Raw genomic sequence first — 22495 nt, 5'->3', positions numbered from 1 at the left:
GCCACCTCTGGCAAACCAGCTCTGGGCCACCAAAGGGCCGTCATTCTTTGTGGTATGTGGACCATGTGTAAGTACATTGTGTGGGCCAAATCCGGGCCATATGAATTTTGCTATCTGGGATACAGTATCCACATCTGAACCAAAGAATAAAACACTGAAATGTGGATTATTAAATATGGTGTCTCTCCTTCAAGTCTCTGTTAGAACATGAATAATAATTGATCAACAAATTGATTTACTCTGCCTTACACAAACCTGGTTGCAGCAGGATGATTATGGTAGTTTAAATGAATCAACACCCCGGAGTCACTCTAACTACCAGAAACCTCGAAGCACAGGCCGAGGGGCGGTGTGGCAGCAATTTTTCACACCAGACTATTAATCAACCAAAGACCCAGACAGACTTTTAACCGGTCGCAGCAGATGGCCCCGCCCCTCCCTGAGCCTGGTTTTGCCGGAGGTTTCTTCCTTTTAAAAGGGAGTTTTTCCTTCCCACTGTCGCCAAAGTGCTTGCTCATAGGGGCTCATATGATTGTTGGGCTTTTTCTCTGTATGTATTATTGTGGGGGTCTTACAATATAAAGAGCTTTGAGGAGACTGTTGTTGTGATTTGGTGCTATATAAATAAAATGGAATTGAATTGAATTGAGGGGTGTGAAGACTCCCTCCCTCCGCCCACTCATATGTGGTGTTGCTGCATGCTGTTCTAAAGTGCATTTAAAACATGGGAGGGGCATGGCACTCCCTGCCAGATAGCAGCAGAGAGGCTGGCAGTTTTGGGTCTACATGTATTTAAAACTGAGAGGTCGACACTGGGACCAGAGTTGAGATTGAATAAACAGACTGTCCTCTGGACGCTTTTTAGTGTCCCCACCCCAACAGGTCAAAGTACCCTCTCCCTTGAGCCAACTCCCCAGTTGACCCCATTAGGAACCCCCACTCCCTGGGATCCACCATGGGCAGGAGGCCCAGGGCCCACAGTAGCAGCAAAACCCCACAAAGCCTGGGGCAGCCCACCCAACCCCACCGCACAGGAAAACTACACCCACCCCAACATTCAATTAATTCCCATACCACATGAGACAATAGACACCCAGGTTGAGTTCATCCTCAGGTAGATAGGGGGTATTTAGCAGAGTTACCCCTACATGCCTCCCTCGCCAAGGCTGGGCCCCCGTGCATGCACCCACTCACAACCCCAGTGACACATCAACGAGGACCCAAGGCCCAGCCAGAGCCCCAACCCGGACTCAGAGCACCCCCAGAACCCCAAGTCCCCAAGCCCACCCCAGACCCATCAAGGGGCAGCTAGGCTACCAGGCCGGTAACCTACATCTGCTGGCACAGACCCTCCACCAGCCCTGCTGCACACAGCCGCCAGAAAAACACTACCCAAGAGCCACCAAAGCCCCATCCAGGTCATGTATCAAGACTAATATGATCAGAATGTCTCTAAATTAGTTAGAATTAAGATTATTTTTATTTTTCCAGTTCATGAGGATTGTGGTGGATTTTTGGATGGCATGTATATCTATAACTATCTATAACTATATACACTATATATCTGTCTGCACTGAACATATATACTGTAACTTTCAAGTAGCACACCATGGTTTATTAAGGTGGTACAGTAACAGGGCAGTTAATGCCGGGGAGAGTTCTCCTGAATAACTCACTCTCCAACTCCGGTCACTTACCACGCCCCCAGTACACACTCATGACAGACATGTCTCTTAGAAAACTGTAACATTGGCTGACATCTGAAATACTGAAATCATCACAATAAAATATCCTGAAGTATCATTATGATACCATATAATCATACACACACAAACACAACAAGCAGTTGCTGGAGCTCTGCCCTTATTGTTTCATAGATATCAGCAGGGATCGGCTTAATCAATTGTCTATTAACCTGTCTTTTCTGTTCTGGATCATGGAGTGGGGCCACTGTATACACACGACCAGCGTCAGCAGGGGCACGGACAATACAATATGATGTAGAGCCCCAAAAATCTTGGATTTTATTCCGGCCTTGAATGCTATGATCTCTCAAATACACTAAGTGATGCAATGGCAAGGGATCAGAAGCTGGGGCAGGTTGACGATCTGCACGCAGTGTCGCTGCTGCTTTGGTGCGGTTACTCACACCTTTATAAGCTACATCTAGACGTTTCTGATGCTCTTGGACCCAAGTGTGCACCGGGCCTTGGGTGGGTTCCTCCACTCTGCCTAACAGGAAGTCAATTGGGAGCTGGGGCTGTTGGCCAAACATAAGAAAATAGGGTGACTCACCCGTAGTTTGATGGATTGTGGTATTGTAAGTAAAGGTGAGCTGCTGTAAATACATGGGCCAATTACGCTTTTGCTCAGGGGGCAGGGTTCTCAACAGATCATGCAGAGTCCGATTAAAACGCTCACACTGGCCATTACCTTGTGGGTGGTAAGGAGTGGTGCGAGTCTTTTCCACACCATATAACTGGCACAGCTGTTGAACTACTGCTCCTTCAAAACTCCTCCCCTGATCAGAGTGGATCCTAGGGGGGACACCAAAGCGATAAAACCACTCATAAACCAAAACACTGGCCACAGTAGTTGCCTTTTGGTCCTCAGTAGAAATGGCCTGAGTGAACTTTGAAAACACATCAGTAAGAATCAATACATTTTCACAGCCATCAACAGAGGGCTCAAGGAATGAGAAATCAATTGCCAGAATCTGATTGGGCCTCGCAGCCATGAGGTGACCCATGGTTGTTTTAGGTTTGGGGTAAACTGCTTTAGCCTGTGCACAACGTTCACATTGCTGACAGTAATCCTGAACCTCTTTCAACATACCTGGCCAATAACACCTCTTGCGTATCAAGTCTGCAGTCCTGTCTATTCCCTGGTGACCATGGTCATTATGCAAGCCATGTAAAACCTCATTCTTGAGACTATGAGGGACACGGGTTCTCTCCATCTGGCTGAAAAATCTGCTGATAAAGCACACCCTCCTTCTCTACCAGTTTCCTCCACTGGCGCAACATTTCCAGCTCTGCTGCTGGCAAATCTCTCCTCTCCTGGCGAGTAGGGCCAGTTCCTCTGCGCCAAAACTTCAAAAAGCCACTAATCGTGGGGTCATCCCTCTGCAAAGTAGCAAGGTCTGCAAGTGAATGAGAGGGTAAAACCGAAATCATAGATTGGATTACTTGCTGGGGTGGTAAAACTGTTTGGACGAAAGAGCCTGGAAGTGAAGTACCAGGAAGCAGTGTTTCTAAAGACACAGTTTGATCTGATGGCTGACACTGTCGGGACAAAGCATCTGCATTGCCATTTGTACAACCTGGATGGTACTTAATTGAAAAATCAAAAGAAGAGAGCTGAGCAGCCCAGCGCTGTTCCAAAGCTCCGAGCTTTGCTGTAGTCAGATGGCTCAAGGGGTTGTTGTCAGTATAGACAACACACTTGTTACCCAGCAGATATTCTCTAAATTTTTTAGTCATAGCCCATTTCAAGGCTAGGAATTCAAGTTTCATGGAGCTGTAGTTGGACATGTTACGCTCTGTGGGCTTTAGTCCCCGACTAGCATATTCTATAGGACGCACCTTGCCATCTGCTTACTGTTGTGAAAGCACTGCCCCCAAACCCCAGTGACTGGCATCAACCTCCAAAATAAAAGGTTATAGCATAAGCCAACACGGGGGAATTCACCAACCGAGCCTTCAACTCTTGGAAGCTGTTTTCACACTGCTCGGTCCAAACTTCCTGCAATGCACACTTGGAGGGGCGTTTGTGCTTAGTCCCAGCCAGCTCGGTCACCAGCTGGTGGAGTGGAGCAGCTAGGGATGCAAAACCTGGGACAAAGCGGCGATAGTAACTAGCAAACCCTAAGAATGACCTCAATTCAGCAACAGAGCTAGGAGTTTGCCAATTAGACACCGCAGATATTTTGTCTGGGTCCGTGGCTACCCCGTCCTTGGAGATCACATGCCCAAGGTACTTTACCTCTGTCTGCAAAAAACAACATTTTTCCAGCTTGGCCTTCAAATTTTGTACCCGCAAGGTCTCCAGTACTGCTCCTAGGCGCTGAATATGCTCATCTACTGTGGTAGAGAAAACAATCACATCATCCAGATACAACAATAAGGATTGGTGATTCTGGGAACCAAACATTCGCTCCATCAATCTCTGAAAGGTGCTTGGTGCATTACAGAGGCCAAACGGCATGCGGTTGAACTCAAATAACCCGAAAGGAGTGCAGAAAGCAGTTTTCTTCTTGTCTGGCTCAGCAACAGGGACTTGATTGTAGCCACTACCCAAGTCCAAGGTGGAGAACCAGCGTGCAACTGACAACACGTCCAAGGACTCCTCAATTCGGGGCAAGGGAAAAGCATCCTTCCTAGTCTTTGAGTTCAAAAGGCGGAAATCCACACAAAGCCTGATACTAGAGTCCTTCTTTCTTACTACCACAATTGGAGAGGCAAAAGGGCTACAACTTTCTCTGATCACCTGACTCTCCAACAGGTGTTGAATATGGGCCTTAACGCTCTCATACTCTGAAGGTGGAATGCGTCGATACCGCTGGCAGACTGGAGTCTCATCTAAGAGTGGGATCTCATGAGTAATTAAATTGGTACACCCTAAATCACCATCATAAGAAGAGAAAACAGATTGGTAGTCACGCAAAAGGGTTCTCACACTGTCTTGATCCTGTACAGTGAGAGCTGACAGATCAATTGCATCAACTGCAGTTTTCAGAGGGTTGGGTTCCACACTCTGAGTTGCCATGATAACACATTTCTCCTCTCCCAAATCTTCTAACAGACTGGTCGAGCCATCCGATTGGCTGACAATTTCAACTTGGCACAAGGTACCAAGCTGACTGCGAGGTGGCAAAATGGCCTCAGTTAATCCCACATTGGTAACTGGGATAAATGCAGTGCCACTGACCACTTGGACCAAAGCTGGAGAAGAAAGGAGACCATGAGGCAAACCGGCATCTAGTGGTTCAAAAAGCACTGTTCCAGTGTATGCTGAAGGGGCTTTTTGACATGTGGTAGGTACAAATTTCATTGTGCCTGCGGGGATGCAAATTTTTCTTCTACCCTGAACTCTCACTGGGCCACTAACCTGTGCTTCAGGCTGTAGTTGGGCCGTATGGCAACGCTGCAAAGCCTGCTGCCAAGGATCTTCCTGCACTAAAGGAAGGTCAAAAAGAGCAGAGCCATGTTCCAAAAACAGCTCCCTATAACACTCGCGGATCACATTCATGCCAAGTACTCCACATATTTCTGATTTGGGGCTGGGCTCCAAAGGATCTCTAACAACTAACACACCACGCTTCTGTATTTGCCTCCCTAACACCTGGCAATCAAGCTCCAGGTAGCCAACATAGGGAATATCTAGCCCATTAGCTGCCCGTAACTGCAGCCAATGCCACACTGTAAAATTTAATATTGTGTTTAATTAAAAATATTAAATAGGCTGAACTCAATTTTTAACAATTTGTTATTAGAACTCGATTTAAATAAGTTACCAGTACTTTTTATGCAAAAATGCTGATAAACTCAATTTATTTGAGTTGTCTTAACTTAGAAAAACTAAGTAAGCTGGAAGTTTTGCTTCTCAGTGCGGAAGGATGAAAGATGTGTTTTGAAAATGCCACATCACTACCGTCCTCCTCCCTCTTGGATCAGTCCGCATGTTCATGGTGCATTTGTTATGGAATATGTTGAGCAAACCTGGAGAAGCGTCGGCTCAGGATATTATTGTTATCATTGCTGTGAATCTTTACCTGATACACTGACTTGGTGAGTAAATGTTTACTCTTATTCAAACTGATTTTGCGGCTTCTCTTAGTTTAGCACCAGGTTTATAATCTTGCTAGCTAGTTAGTGTTAGCCTAGCGTTGCTGCTGCCGCTGGGCTCATGTTACTTAAAAATTAACACCACAGCCTTAAAAACCTTACATAAAACTATGTCTGTGAAATTTTCTGTTGATTGTTTGAAATAAAAAAGTAAGATAAGAGCCCAGACAAAATTCTTTGGGAGGTGTAGCCGTTAGGGGTGGGGTGTGGGGGGGTATTTTCAATCCATAGCCATAACTAACTAACTAACTAATTATATATATCATGTTTAACCTGAGTAGCAAAAGACTGCAGGGGGGTTGAAAACAATAAGCCAGGAGTTAGCTGTACTCGCGGACTCTATCGAGCCTTGACCTCCCGGTCAGCTATCGCGCTGGTGGATAACAGAGCTCTCCGAAAACGTGGAAGCACTTTTGCAAATATGTGATATTTTTATAAATTAAGTAGATATTTCAGCATTACACAGCTACATTCTCGGCTGAAAATATTTTAAAAGGTTATTTTGTGACCCAGAAAGGGTAGTCTGGGGAAAAGGAGGATTGCATTTGTCGCTGGTTGTCGGAGCCTGTGCGTGCTTGTAAGCGCGGCAATGGCGGAGGAGCGCGGCTAAAAAACGTATTACTTTTTCTGGGTCACAAAATAAACTTTTAAGATATTTTCAGGCGATAATGCAGCTGTGTAAAGTTCAAATATCTGCTTGATTTATCAAGACATCACATATTTGCAAAAATGCTCCGACGTTTTCGGAGACGTCCATTTTTTTTCATGCTTTGTGGCAGCTTTTGAACATCTGTAGCATCTATTAATGTCAAATATAGACTTTATTTAACAACATAAGCAAACTTTATGTTACAATGACTGCACAGCCATTAAGGATCAAATCGGTTTCTGAAAAAGGTTCTGCTTTTTCTCCCTCTGCTTGCTTCTTACTGTCTTTGAGGCTCGGGACCAGCACTCCTGTTGTTGGACAGAAAGACATCAGTAAGTATTTTGGTTTTCCAATATATTAGCAACTGTCAGTGACATTTATATTAATCAGGCTGAACTTTAATCATACTTTAGATCAGCCTGTTTTACTTATTGTTTGATTTGTGCTTTGGTTTGGGGAAGTTGTTTCTGTACTGATCTTTTCCTGTCTTCTGGCTGTGCGATGCTGTTGCTGGTGACTCCAGTTAATTCTACAAGACATGCTGTGTAAGTAAACAAACAACAACAGTTTGGTCTGCATTTCTTGAAAGATCACATCCCCCAAACTTAGTTTAGAGGGTCTACACTGTAAATAGTGAAGTCTGCAAGTTTTCTAACAGCAAACTTTGTTTTGTGCCCAAATCATTTTGCACATCATTAGAATGAAAGTTATTGGCCATGTTTGCATAGCCCTTTTTAAAATGATGCTGGAACTGGAAACCTTTTTTTTTTTTTTTCTTCTTTTTTTTTTTGCCTGTCCCGTTTGGCTCTTTTGCCATCAGAATTATTGTCTAAAGGCGAAGAAAGATGCCCAACGGATTTTCTTTACCAAATTGACCATCCCAGCTTTGCCGTAATGGTCCATTTGATTCACCTTTTATTCTTTATTTTATTTTCACTTGCTGAATACGGGACAGACTTGACTGGGGGAAAGAAAAGGGAGAAAGAAAGAGGGAAAGAAAAACAGTTGAGAAGAGGGATGGGGGAGAAGGGCAAAAAACAAAAACCAACAGAATAAACAGAAAAAAAAAAAGAAAAAAAAATACATATATCGATCACCTGGATCACCTGTTGAGAAAGAAAAAAGAAAACAAGCAGAAGAAAACGAGAGTAATACAATAAACAACATCACAATGATATATGGGAATATGACAGTAAATACTAAATATTAAACATTATTGTGCAGCACGTAAGATCGACAGCACAGTGTGCTTTGAGGTAGGAGCCAAAAAGGGTGTAGTTTGTGTGTGTGATCACCCGTGTGTACACCTGTGAGCATGGACGCGCTTGTTTTCTTAAAAGGTTCCCTCATGTAATGATCTGCTAGAGGGTGTGGGGGGCCACTGCCCCGTCCTCCAGGGCATGAAGCAGGTATGGAGGAGATCAAAACTCCAGACATCCAGAGGCCCCCAGAACACAAGAGACCAAGGAAGACCAACAGAGGGGCAGCTGTGCCACTGTCCCAGAAAGAGCTGAGGAGAGTCCCAGATGAGGGGGTAAATAGTGAAGTCTGCAAGTTTTCTAACAGCAAACTTTGTTTTGTGCCCAAATCATTTTGCACATCATTAGAATGAAAGTTATTGGCCATGTTTGCATAGCCCTTTTTAAAATGATGCTGGAACTGGAAACTTTTGGCTATGACCAGTGGCTTGGGAGCAAAATGAGCTTGCAAAACATCCACAATATTTGCGCATCGATCTGGGCTTGTTCAAGCTACCACATTACACAGCAGGCCATACGTTTTAGGTCCCATCACACTCAGGAGCACCGGCACTTGTTTCCCAGACTGAATGTCCATCCATCCATCCTAAGCAGCCCCGAGGGCCATAACAAGCTCTGGTGTCTTTGCTTCAGTATTTTAATGGGAGCCACATGGAAAAAATGCCTGATACAGTGAATTTTCTATTACAAAAACAACAGACAGTATGACAAAAGTTACTCTGTTAATAAAGTTGAAAAGGCATTTAGTCCTTTATTCAAAATTTCACAAAAAAGAAAAAAATTTTTTCTTATTTTTTCTCATTCTAATTTTTATTCGTCATCCTTTACTTTTAATAAGCAAGTCAACAGTTGAAAGTCGTTTTTTTTCCATCTTTGATTTGTAGCAGGCCGGAGTTTTCTGTGTCTGCCTACTTCTAACAGGTTTGTGTCGAGGCTGGCTGTGATGCAGCCTGTTTTTGCTGTAAAAACCAAACACTAAATATAAGGAAACAAAAACCTAAAACTAAGGAGGAACTAGGAACTGAGACTGGAACTGAGAACTAGGAATTACAAGGAAACCAAGGCGCACAGAGGAAACACAAAGTGGGACAATGTGACAACAAGCAGAAGAAGTCAGAGGACTAGACTAGACAGAGGACAACAAGACGATGGGAAACAGCTGGAAGTATTCAGACACAGTGAGACTGGGAGGAAGCAAAACATGCTGAACATTAGACAAGAGACTGTAAAAACCAAACACGAAACACACTGAGACACAGACTAAAAGACAAAGGCTGAGACCAGGGGAGAAACAAGGGGAGAGCAAGACAGACTGAGGAGACAGAGAGGGCGAGAGACATGACAGGCTGGGGACGAGATCAAGACAACCAGAGCATGGAAGGGAACAGACGAAATCAACCTAAGAACTAGAAACACAAATGATTAAAGTAGGAAGAGCAATGAGATGAATAACACTAAATCCAAGACTATCAATGAAACCACAAAAGCACAGTGGGTAGGGATGGGTATTGATAAGATTTTCACGATTCCAATTCCATTTTTGATTCTGTTTAACGATTCGATTCTTTATCGATTCTTTTTAAAAAAAGGAGAACACTAAGGTCGATTAGCTTAGATCTTTGTTTTATATCTTCTCTTTGAACAAGATAGAAATTTAGGAGTAACATGGCCTTACAAACCCAACAGTGAGATCTTAAGAGATCCACAGCCTACGGCTCTTCAATGGGGTGTCACAGGGTCCCCAGGAAAAAAAACTGTAAATGTAAAATAATAAAATAAATATTCTTCTGTAGCAATAACAAAGTATAACATAAATTATTCTGTAGCAATTACACAAGAATATCCAGTAATGTCCCTGCCTACAATTAAACACATTCACTTACTGAAAATCATCTGCTGTGGCAAACGGCTGCAAACCTTTGACCACAAACTGAGTCACTGCTCGGTGACATTCGTCTATCCTGGCCTGAAAGGAGACGCTACGGTAGACTGCAGCGAGAACTGCCAGCATCTGAGCCAGACTCTGTCTCTCATCATGGTCACCTAAATGCACAGTAATGGCAGGTTTGTAATAAGGCAGATCGCGCTAACATAATATGCACTGTTGTTGATTATTTACCTGCTGCATTAACGGGAGAGGACGTGCAAACGTTACCGCTGCTGCTGGGTTGAGATTCACGAGTCCGGAGCGGAATTAAAAACACGACATTCATTTAAGGTCATCGCGTGTTTTGTGAGCAAATGCTTTTGCATATTCGTAGTGTTTCCTCCCTTAAATGAAATATCTACTTTGCAAGTATTGCAAGTTGTCCTGTTGTCATCTGTTCTCGTAAAGTATAATCAAACTTTTGAGCGTTTGAGCCGCCATCTTTCCTGCCAGGTAAGCGACGCTCCGCAACGTGGTGACGTCATTCGGGGCGACTGGAATCGATAAGGGAATCATTTGCAAAAATGGCAAACAATTCCAAGGAATTGAAACAGTGGGAACCGGTTCTCAACAAGAACCGGGTTTCGATACCCATCCCTAACAGTGGGTCACCGAGCCAGCACCATGACAGTTTGGCTCCATGTGACAGCTGCTGGGCCCAGTATAGTAATGCATGGCTTAGCCTAGCATTTCATTTTCCCTGGGGTGGGCCAGTCTGTCACAGGGTTGACACAGAGAGACAGAAAACCATTCCCACATAATAATAGTAGAATTCTAAGTTCTGGTTAAGAGTTTGTTCTTAGGTGCCTGTTTCCTGTTTTACTTTGAAGGTGCGTGTCTCATGTTAGTGTGTCCAGTGTTACGCTGTGTTGTCATTATGTTACATTCGACTCAGCTGTGTCCTCATGTGTCGCCACTTCTCCTGATCGCCTCCTCGCCTCCGTCTGCTCCTGGGTCCACCTCACTCACTCCCCTCGGTCTGCCCCGCCGACCGTGACGTGATCGCCATTTGACCTAATCTATCTGTGTGTTTGGACTTTGGGACAAAGCTGGAGTAGCTGGTGGGAACCCACACAGACACGGGAGAAAATCCAGACTCCACACAGAAAGGTCACAGCTCACCAGTGGGTTCACATCCAGGTCCTTCGCAAAAATACTCACCGCTACACTCCGACGCATCTGGGAACAGATTTTTCTGAAAACATCACTTAACTGAAATTGATGGGACTCATTAAAATGAACATTTATATTGCGCTTTTCTACTAAAATGCTTTTACACCGTTGCTTTACACAATTTCTTTTGACACCAGGTGCTGCTAGTGTAGCACTGTGTGTGGACACAGATCCTGAAACCAAACACATCACAATTAACTGACTGCCTCTGGGGCAGTGGTCCATGTTTTGAGGCACCCTGTTGTCAGTGTTTATCTGCATGCAGCCTATATGTTTGCTTAATACTAAAGAGGTTCTGAGGCTGCATAATTATGTACAGTTACCCTTGTAGAGTTTATTTTAAAAAGATAATACCAGAGTTAACAGTGGTCTGCATTATTTTCAAGTTAAAATGGTCTCAGCTCCCTCACACGAGAAAGTGTTCAGGACAAAACACCGGGCTCTGTTTTCTTCTGTTCAGTTACCAAAACATGCTCCCCGAGTCCTGCTGGTCACACTGACCTTTCCCTTTTCACAAAAAGATTGTAAACTACACATATTTGCACCTTGACATAAATATTGTTGTCAGGTGATGTTGAATTTATTTAAATAACAGAATTTTCTGTTTGTTTGGCCTCAAACACACGAGAAGAGAAAACAATAAATAAACAAAGTTTATTTGCATAAGGCTGTGCTGTCTGTGGGGAACAGGCAAAACATATTCTTCTCTGGTTTGCAGCTGTAGTTTCTATTCACAGAGTCACATGGCTTCTTTTCACGCAGACCTACAGTGAAGTCAGAGACGCTCGAGTGTGACTTACAAAGTGCTTCTCAGAAACACATAATAAACAAACAAACTAGGAAGAAACTGTAAGAGCAGTTTTCATATCAATTAAAATTGGCCATGCCAGATTTAAGTCCATGTCAAATTAAGAAGATGATACTTTTATTCCATTCTTTACAATAGAATTACATTGTAACTGAAAAAATCCAAAACTTTGATAAAAAAGGATCGAGGTAAGGTAAGACTGTCAAACACATAAAAAGTATAGTAATATAATATAAGACATTACCAAAGCTGACTGTGTATATTCTGTATACTCTGAATATTCAGAACAATCTAAAAGTATTTTGCAGTGTACATTCATTCAGACTGGAGTCATTTTTCACTTTTCTTGTTCTAACAGAAATAACAGATTTTTCTAATATCTGTAAAACGCCAACAATGATTGATTACAACAATCAAACCAACAGGAAATAAAAGCATAAATTGTACTCAGAGTGTCACTAAAACTGAGTGACCTGGTTACATTGTTTATATGTTTGTTAAAGGTGAAACTAGATTCAACTGACACACCTAAGTTTCTGACAGCTTACTTTAAATGAACAGATAAAGGGCTGTGGACGTGATGCCCACCCATATGGAAAAGAAATAGTAAAAACATATATAATTTACTCATGAAAGTGGCCACTTTCTCATTACTTTCATATTTTTTTTTAGTAAGTATCCAAAACATACAAGTTTCATTATATAATTTTTCAAGGGATCTTATATCTGTTTTCACTCTTGTATGCTTTTCATACAAGTTTCATACAAAACAGATACAAACTTTATAAGATTTATAGATCTCTTTTCCATATGGGCAGTTTGTGCTTGCCTCAACCATTGATGACAATTTCTGTTTTATCTCCGTTTCTTCTTCTTCTGTTGCTACTTTCTTGATATTGGTCTGACACTCTGTAAGACTGGGGAGCAGCTACCCCCCTCAGACGGACGGTGCCATGGTTCGGGGTCTTTGACCCAGTTTTTGTGTTATCTCTACAGTGGTGTTTCTTGAGCTCTGTTTTCCCGACACACTTCTCTGTGTCTCTCAGTCTCATTTGTCTGGATTAGTGTCAGCTGTGTTCCCACCTGTGGTCTGTTCCCTCATTATCCGCTCTGTGTATATATTGTCTGTGGTTCCCGCTGCTCTCTGTTTTCTCCTCCCTCACAATATGGTTTCTGTTTTGATGCAAAGGTTTGATTTGTTCAATTTGAGTACTATGTGAGCAGAGAGCACAAACGTGTTGAAGGATTGGCTGTGTTAGTATCTCACGTGTACACTAATGTCTGCATTTTGATTTTGTTAAATACGAACACAATGATAGCAGAAGTGCTGCCACGTGTGTGGCCAGACAGAGAGGACCAATGTGTCTATTTGGTAGTTCAATGACAGGCTTCAGTTAGTTATGAGTGTGTGACACGGGACCACGTAACACGCACACACTGGCGTTACGTTTGGGCACCAGCCCTTTTATTAGTAGCAACGCAAACTGCGGTTTGTTAGCCTTCCAGCTCAGGAGGCAGACACTCCTTTATATTGTAAGGCAGACCCTACAATAATAACAGAGAAAACCCCAACAATCATATGACCCCCTATGAGCAGCACTTTGGCGACAGTGGGAAGGAAAAACTCCCTTTTAACAGGAAGAAACCTCCAACAGAACCAGGCTCAGGGAGGGGCGGGGCCATCTGCTGTGATTGGTTGGGGTGAGAGAAGGAAGACAGGATAAAGACATGCTGTGGAAGAGAGACAGAGGTTAATAACAGATATGATTCAATGCAGAGAGGTCTGTTAATACATAGTGAGTGAGAAAGGAAAAACGAGTCAATCCACCTGGCCGGGCACACCTGTTCCCACCACGCCTGCCCTGTGAGCTCACTGTGTCACCCTCCTCTGCAGCAGGCCAGAGACCACAACTCTGCCAAAAGTGGGAAAAGACAATGTGTTCATGTTTGCAGTTTCGTCTTGTTATACAATATTTGAGATTTAAAAAATCAAACACTATTTTTTGCTTGTTTTGCATTCCTTGAACACAACAGTGGCCTTCACATGAGCTGACAGTGCCAGCAGTGGCCACAGCTCATTTAAGTTTGAGACCTCTGGTTTAGACAGAGGAGGAGACACAGAGATATCACTGCAACCTCTTTAAAGCATGGAGAGAGGCTGAAACCACTTCTGATGAGTCTAGTGAAGGAAAGAGATTTGTTGGGTCTTCGGATGTTGCTGCGCTGCAACAGCGTTTTTGCAGATGTGTTCTCCCTCCTGCCCAGAGCATCATTTTGAAACATGAATGAATGACAGTGTGATCACAGGCTTACAAATGACCTGAGCATAAGAGCCAAATTGTTCACAAGGATTTGGCTGAGATGCTGAAAACTGGAGTAATAGAAGAGTTTCACAGTGTTGATGAGCTCCTGGTCCGGTTGTAACGACACTGGATTCTCCACTCTGATTGCATTGTACCAATTCATCACACTTACTTTCAGCTTGTTCAGAGCATCCGCCCCTTTATGTGCCTCATGGACCGCATGCTACTGCAACACAGCACCCATCATCCATAGTCACACCTGGGTGGAGCATGTGCACCAGCTGGCCATGGTCCTACAGTCTCTGAGGCGAGTGGAGCTTATTGTCAGGTGCGCCCTCGGATGGAGAAAATGGCTGCTGTCGCATCCTGCCCGTGTCCCAAGACCAGCCGGGACTGATTGTGTGATCATGTACTCACATGTCAGTAGAAAGCTGGGACCCAAGAGGAGAACTGGCACTGAAAGAACACTGTATATAAATGTCACCAACCCAACGGTGTCTACTCATTGGGTCCTTTGTGTCACACGCACAACATGGTGCTTGCAGGAGGATGACAGAATTAGCAGGTGGAGCACTGTTGAGTAAACCAGGCTGGGTAATCTGAGCTAACAAGGACTCGATCCTTGATCCGAACGCACAGGAAAACAACCCTCTCATTCACCGGTGAAAACCCAATGTACTGGCAGATACAAGAATACCCTGCCTGCCCCTCACCAAGGGCAACTCCAGACCCAGACAGACTTTTAATTCATTTGAAAGCCTGATGCTTAGCATTGTCCACCCCAGCTGTGAAACTCAGAAACCAGTCTTACTTGTTATCATCTATCGTCCACCTGGGCCTTACACAGAGTTTCTGTCTGATTTCTCAGACTTTATATCTGATTTAGTTCTGAGCTCAGATAAAATAATTATTGTGGGTGATTTTAACATCCATGTAGATGCTAAAAATGACAGCCTCAACATGGCATTTAATCTGTTGTTAGACTCAATTGGTTTCTCTCAAAATGTAAAAGAACCCACCCACCACTTTAATCACACTCTAGATCTTGTTTTAACATATGGCATAGAAACTGAACATTTAACAGTGTTTCCTGAAAACCCTCTCCTGTCTGATCATTTCTTGATAACATTTACATTTACAATAATTGATTACGCAGCAGTGGAGAGTGGACTTTATCAAAGTAGATGTCTTTCTGAAAGCGCTGTAACTAAGTTTAAGAATATAATCCAGCCACTGTTATCATCGTCAATGCCCTGTACCAACACAGAGCAGAGCAGCTATCTGAACGCTACCCCAACAGAGGTCGATTATCTTGTTAATAATTTCACCTCCTCACTACGTACGACTCTGGATACTGTAGCTCCAGTGAAAACTAAGGTCTCTAATCAGAAGTACCTGACCCCGTGGTATAATTCTCAAACACGTAGCCTAAAGTAGATGACTCGTAAGCTGAACGCGACTGTTGTTGTGATTTGGCGCTGTGTAAATAAAATTGAAAAAATCCATAATGAACAAATAAAATTAATTTTAAAGACCAACACATTGATAATGAGAAATGATCAAACTGTAGAAACAAAGAGATCCAACATGTTTTTTTGTTTGTTTGTTTGTTTGTTTTTTGTTATCCTACTTGTTGTATCTATCTTTTTGTTGTTGTTGTTGTTGTTGTTGTTGTTGTTTTGTTGTATAGTGTTTAAAGAAAAACAATAAAAAGAAAGTTAAAAATAATTTTAAAAGTATTTTCTTTTACTAACATAATGTTGAACTGAAGAAGCCTCTTGGATGAGAAGTGAAATGTCCTCATAAAACTGTCCAACCTCGTTAGACAATAATCTTGAATGAATTGAATAAATATGGCTGCTATCGCTCCATCAGTTCATCCACCTTGTGTTTTGTTTTTATCGTTTTAAATTTAAATTAAACTCAGTGGATACACAAAATACTACATCTGGAAAATGTTTTTAAAAACTCACAAATGCAGTTAAATGTTGTGTAAATGTATACAATCACATAACTGCTCAAAATTTAATCTTTTGTAAAGCTGTCAAATCTATAGCTCTGCTTCTGAGCACCTGGTCCTCATAGTCATAATCTGACTGTGCCTGGCTGTCATCATGTGTTTGTCCCACATGGAGTCAAACAGAGTCCGTCAGCTGTTATTACTGAAACATAGACTAATTGAATTCTTTCAGAGCTCCTTATGCTCTTATTCACTGGTAGAGTCTGTGGACTCCAAAGTCACTTTCTGTCTCTTGAACCCTGATTTCTTTTTAATAAATTATGTTAGAACTGTGTTGTCCATGGTGTATACAACATATTATGCTTGTTCGTGGAGTTGGTTTCTTTATTTTGATGAGTATCCTGTTGTGTCACAGTCCATTGTCACCTCATATTCCCTGACACATATGCATGTGGGGCGGCCTCAAACAGTTAAGTGGGACACAGCAAGAAACTGCACCTGGGCCATTACACAATCAGCTGCATCACCATCTGATAATCATGGGGACCAGCAAGGAAAAGATTCACTGTTTTCTTTGGAGCAGCGTCTTTAAAAGAGCTCAGAGATCAACAGTTGACAGAAGCTTTTGAGTTTGAAGCACTGAGGAGACAGTTTTCACATAAGAACGAACAGCAGGCTTTGAAAATCCTCAGATAAATAAAGATACAAATGATACTTAAGCCATTTTGTATCAAGCTGCAAGTATGGTTTTTAATTTTGCAGAGTTGGACATTTTTAACATGGGTGTCTGTACCGACCTCCCTCTGAAACCAGTTTATGGATCTGCAGGTTTTTAAACTTCCTCGCTGGCCTCATGTTCCGTCTACAGAGGTTGTCACTTGGGGAGCATTTTTAAACTTTTTCCATCCACCCACAAATTGAAACGATGCCCCAAACCTGTTCAGCCTTTAGTTTACAAAAGTTCAAACAGCAGAAAAGATGCTTTTCTATGCAGTTGTCACTTTTATCAGTTATTTTTCAGCTTCATTTGGATGATACATTTCAATTGTGTTAGCAAACAAAAGAGCAGCTGTAGCAAACATGCGAGTGTAAGACTAAGGATGTCCTTATTGGGGTAACTCGGGAAGTTACATTCAGATTAAAGGGTTTTCACTGACATGCTTAATTTCTATTTTATGTCTGTTTATCTTTCTTTTAATTTAAAAATGTCTCAAAACTCTCACAGCAGTGGTATCTGCCGATTGTTCCTGGGACACAGACTCTTTCTGTATCTTCATAGCTGTTCTTTGCTGAAAATAGTAACAATTTCCTTGTATCTATTAGTCTTCACATCAGCTGACTGTGTACATGTATTGTCTGGCATCCTGAAGGTTTTCACTCCACATCACAGTTTGTTGTGTTGCAGCCTTATTCCAAAACATTAAATGAATTTTTCACCTCAAAATTCTGCAGAATACTAAATGAACAAAAGTTTGCTTCAGATTCTTACAAATGTATCAGTATTTTTACAGAATGTTACATGTGTTTACAGGCTTTGCTCAGTGGCACAATGATCAGCACTGTTGCCTCACAACAAGAAGGTCCTTCAGTTCCACTACGTGGGTGCTCCTTGTGTGGAGTTTGCATGTTCTCCCTGTGTTTGCGTGGGTACTCCGGCTAACAATTTACAAAAGCCTTGATAGAAATCTGGTTTTCTAAACCTCATGCCCCCCTTAGACTCATCACTGTGATAGAAAGTGGAAGGCTACCTTCAGTTAGCTGCCTGATTTACAAATCATGTCAAACTAAGTTAACAGCTCATCTGTAGATTTTAATATAACTTCAGTAACTTTACTACAAAGCATCCATCCTGAGCTCTTCTGTGTGTGTGTGTGTGTGTGTGTGTGTGTGTGTGTGTGTGTGTGTGTGTGTGTGTGTGTCATCAGGTTTGTTGGTTGTGGTCAATACTACTGGAAGTCTAACTCATAACAGAACTAATAACTCACGGGAATATAAAGACAATACAACTAAAAATCAGTCAGTGGGAGTTACTTTGGCTGTGACAATGAGTTTTCTGTCCACTGCACTAAAATGGGGAAATCCCCCAGTTAGCCATAATGTTCGGGGTCTGTAAAGCACTTTATGAATGAGGACTGTGTGGAGGAGCCTGTATGAGTCAGGTGGTCCACCGGACTGACGAGCTGCAGCCAGAAACTGATTGTCCGTTTCTGGCCGAGTGTACACAGCAAATTCAAAAGTGTTAAATGTTTTGGTGTTAGTAGTCTTAGAGTTAATTTTACTCTAAGTAGAGTCACATTCTTTTAATGTAACTCTGAGGTGTAAAATGATAGTAGTTAAAATCGAGTGTTAAAAATGAAAGGTGAAAAGGTATTGTTTGCGGACAAATACCACAGCCTTGAAAAAAAGCTTGCATGTGAATTTTCAGTCAAACCTTTGGTCAAATACACCTAAAACAATGTCTAGAATGTAAATGTTGATATAATGGTGCTACTTGAAGCCTGAAAACGATCTCCCATAAAAAAAACGAGCAAACAGCAGTAGCAGATGTCCCGAGTCCCGACTGAGTTCTACGTTAGCATTTAGATCCTCCAGAGTTTTGTGCACACGGTTTAGGTAAAAATGAAAAAGGTTGAGGTTTTACATTTAGTTCAGTATTACCTGTTGCCTGTGTCCTTGTCTTTTGGGGAAATACTTTACACAAGTAATCGCTCAAAAAGGATTCCTTTTTTTTTACTGTGCTGCAATTGATTTGTGGCATTAATTAGTGTCAACTAATTTTTATTCAATCTCCACATAGGATATGCTTGTGAAGATGGAATATGGGGGAGAGCAGAAGTGCGTTGAAGTTCCACAAAGTGATGAATGAAGGACATGCATTTTGTATTTTGTATTTATTGAAATAAGTGATGAGAATGCTGTTATCTGCATTTACCAGCTCACCTATGTCAGACCTTTTGATAAACAAAATTCTAATGAAAGTGAGAACATGTACACTGTTACATCTTTCAGAAAATGTTTTGAAATTGTGGTGCACAGTTCAGAATAAATGTTTTTCAAAAACCAGTGCGTCTTTTTAGTAAATGTTTATTTCCAAAAGAAATTTCTAGAAGTTCAGAACAGTAAAATTCCCGCTTTTTAGAATTAATTAGAAGATAACTCTTATGTAGTTAAACTAAAATACTCTTTGAGAGTTAATATATAAACTCTTAACACCAAGTGTTAAATTATCAACTCCAGACAGATTTGGTGTTTAACACTAAATCAGAGTTAACGTACCAACTCTCCAAAAAGAGTTAAATTAACACTCTCTGGTGTGGACCCATATAGACACTTTAAAAGTGTTGAAATCAAATCTGACAGTGTTAATTTGGACATGCTGGATTTGCTGTGTACTCAGCAGTGCAATCAGCTGAAATTTGTGTCATTTTTTTCTGTTCATTTCATAACAGGATCCAGAGTCCACATTATTATCAACATTCACCCTGCAGAGGGAGAGCATCAGGACCAAGCTGGGTATCTTGGGTCTTGGTTTTGGAGAAATGTCCTCGCTTTCTTTCATCACAGCTGTCCCATGGCAGACGTTCTGTTGACCCACTGAGAGACGTCAGTTCAGAAGCCCCAGAAAGACTGAAACTCATTGCAGGGATCAAGCAGGAGTCACAGTCTTTACTGATAACTCCCTCAGTCCTGTAGAAACGTATATAATTATGTCCACAGTTGGTTTTAGCACATTGGGCTTTGCTGTTTTAATCCTGTTTCTTTTATTGTGTGGACAGCAGCTGTGTTAGGAGCAAACGGAGATATCAGAAACTACAGGCAGTCAGTGAGTGAAGAATACTGTGAGAACATCTTCATTCCTCAATGATTCATCTTCAGTTAAAAGTTTGTTAATGAGGAGATACTGAGTGCAAGCATTTGTGTAATTTGGTGTTGCTGTCCTTACGGTGGTCAGGAGACAGAAACATGCTGCTGTCTGCACATATTCAACAATCAGCTCTGCACAGGAGCTGAAGGAGAGCCCAGTCTGTTGTTTGATGATCTTAACACTCTGCTGTGGAGGAGCAGTACCTCTGATCTGAGCCCCTCCCAGCCATCTATCTGTACGGCCTTACCACGTATATTTGTGATCGTTCACTCAGTGTCCACAGGTAAGACCAGAAACAGTCTGACTGGTGAACAAACATTTTCACTTCTCATATCCAGCTCATTTCATCATAGCAGGCTGCAGACACTGTACCCCCTCAACAAAGGAACTCTGCGTGATGTGTGCTACAAAGGACATCATGTGGGAGTCCTTCTCCTTCCCTCAGCTGCTCCCTTTAGGGGACACCGTAGGGCAGGGGTCTCAAACCCGCGGCCCGGGGACCAGTTGCAGCCCACGTCACTCCTACTTGCAGCCTGTATATTGATGTGAAGAAATGCAGTTTGGGCAGTGAAGTGACTTTTTTTGTTAGGGAGGATTTGTTTGTTGTTGAGTGCAATGTTAAAATAAGTGATTTCATATGAAGGCAGCGTGAGCAGAGAGCACAAACATGCTGAGGGATTGGCTGTTAGTTCAGTGAGCGAGTCAAAATCTCACGTGTACACTAATGTCTGCATTTTGATTTTGTTAAACACACTGATAGCAGAAGTGCTGCCACGTGTCGCAGCAGATGGCCCCGCCCCTCCCTGAGCCTGGTTCTGCCGGAGGTTTCTTCCTGTTAAAAGGGAGTTTTTCCTTCTCACTGTCGCCAAAGTGCTGCTCATAGGGGGTCATATGATTGTTGGGTTTTTCTCTGTATCTATGAAGCGCCTTGAGGCGACTTTTGTTGTGATTTGGCGCTATATAAATAAAATTGAATTGAATTGAACGTGTGTGACCACAGAGCACCAGTGTGTTTATTTGGTAGTTCAATGAAAGGCTTCAGTTAGTTACAAGTGAGAAAAAAGCGTGTTCACATTGGCAGTTTTGTCTTGTTAAACAATATTTGAAATTTTAAAAAACACACTAAATGCTACATTTTTGGAAATATTTGTGGGTGTTTTCTTGCTTGTTTTTTCATATAAAACACTAAAGTAGCCCTCCAATGAGATGACAGCGCCAGCAGTGGCTCATTCAAGTTTGAGACCCCTGCCATCTGCCTGTTTCATCCTCTTTAGTCACACCAACCCTCTGCATGTGCTCCTTAACTACATCCATGAACCTCCTCTGAGGTCTTTTCCCGCCTTCCTACCTGGCATCGCTGTCTTCATCATTCTTTGTTCATTACATCCACTCTGCCTTCTCTGCACATGTCCGAACCATTTCAACCTTAACTCTCTAATATTGCCTCCAAATCACTCAACCTGAGCTAATGTTCTCATTTGTAGCCCACTCTGGTCACTTCCAGCTCTGCCTCCTACTTTTTTGTTGGTTGGTTGTTAGCGCCACCATCTTCAATCCAGCATCTTGTAGACCTGCTAACCAGGATGTTTTACCAGTCAGTGGTTGCTGGAGTACTTTTCTATGCTGTGGTGTGCTGGGGGAGCAGCACAGCAAAGAAGGTCTCATCCAGGCTGGAAAAACTGATCAGGAAGGCTGGCTCTGTGGTCGGCATGAAGCTGGACACTCTGGTGTCAGTGGCAGAGAAAAGGACACTAAAGAAACTGCTGGACATTATGGACAATGCTGGGCATCCTCTGCACACAGCCATTAACAACCAGAAGAGTCTGTTCAGTGACAGGTTGCTTCTCCCAAAGACAAGAACCAACAGACTTAAAAACTCCTTTGTCCCACACGCCATCAGACTGTTTAACTGCTCTCTGGAGGGGAGAGGGAGGGGGAGCAGGAGGACAAAGGAGGGGGGGGACAACTAAGCTGTAGTGCCTCTTCACTGTGCAATACTTTTTGTGCAATACTTTTTGTTAATAGTCAACGGTGCAATAGACCTCAATACTTGAAATGTGCAATTCACTTGTATTTTTATTTTTATTCCTATTTATTCTATTTCTTCATATATTTTATTTATATATGTCTCTGTATTTATATATATATGTGTATGTATATATATAATATTCTGTAACTCTATAACTTCTGTAACTTAAAGCCGAATTTCCCAGAGGAACCCACCCGAGGGATTAATAAAGTTTTATCTTATCTTATCTTATCTTGCCCAGTCATAAATCACCCCTGACACTCACTCCACTCTGCCTGCACTCTCTTCTTCACCTCTCTTGGCCTCTGTCAGTTGTTTTGAATGGTTGACCCCAGGTACTCATCTGGTTTCACTGGCTGTACTTGCAGCCAGTGTTGGGAAGGTTACTTTTAAAATGTATTCCATTACAGAATACAGATTACATGCCCCAAAATGTATTCTGTAACGTATTCCGTTACGTTACTCAATGAGAGTAACGTATTCTGAATACTTTGGATTACTTAATATATTATCATGCTGTTTACAACTACATGAATGTACTATTGCTGTGATTTATTACTGTTACTGAAGGTCCGCGGCTCCGAACCGTAGTAAAGGGACCTCTGGCTAATACGGTGGGTTCTTGTCGGCTCGTAGCTGAAAACTAGCTTTACTTTGTTGTCTGGGTCAACTTTGC

The sequence above is a fragment of the Neolamprologus multifasciatus genome, chromosome 11 (genome assembly GCF_963576455.1).
Source record: "Neolamprologus multifasciatus chromosome 11, fNeoMul1.2, whole genome shotgun sequence".
Taxonomy (NCBI): Eukaryota; Metazoa; Chordata; class Actinopteri; order Cichliformes; family Cichlidae; genus Neolamprologus; species Neolamprologus multifasciatus.
Note: the sequence above shows the minus strand (reverse complement) of the source record.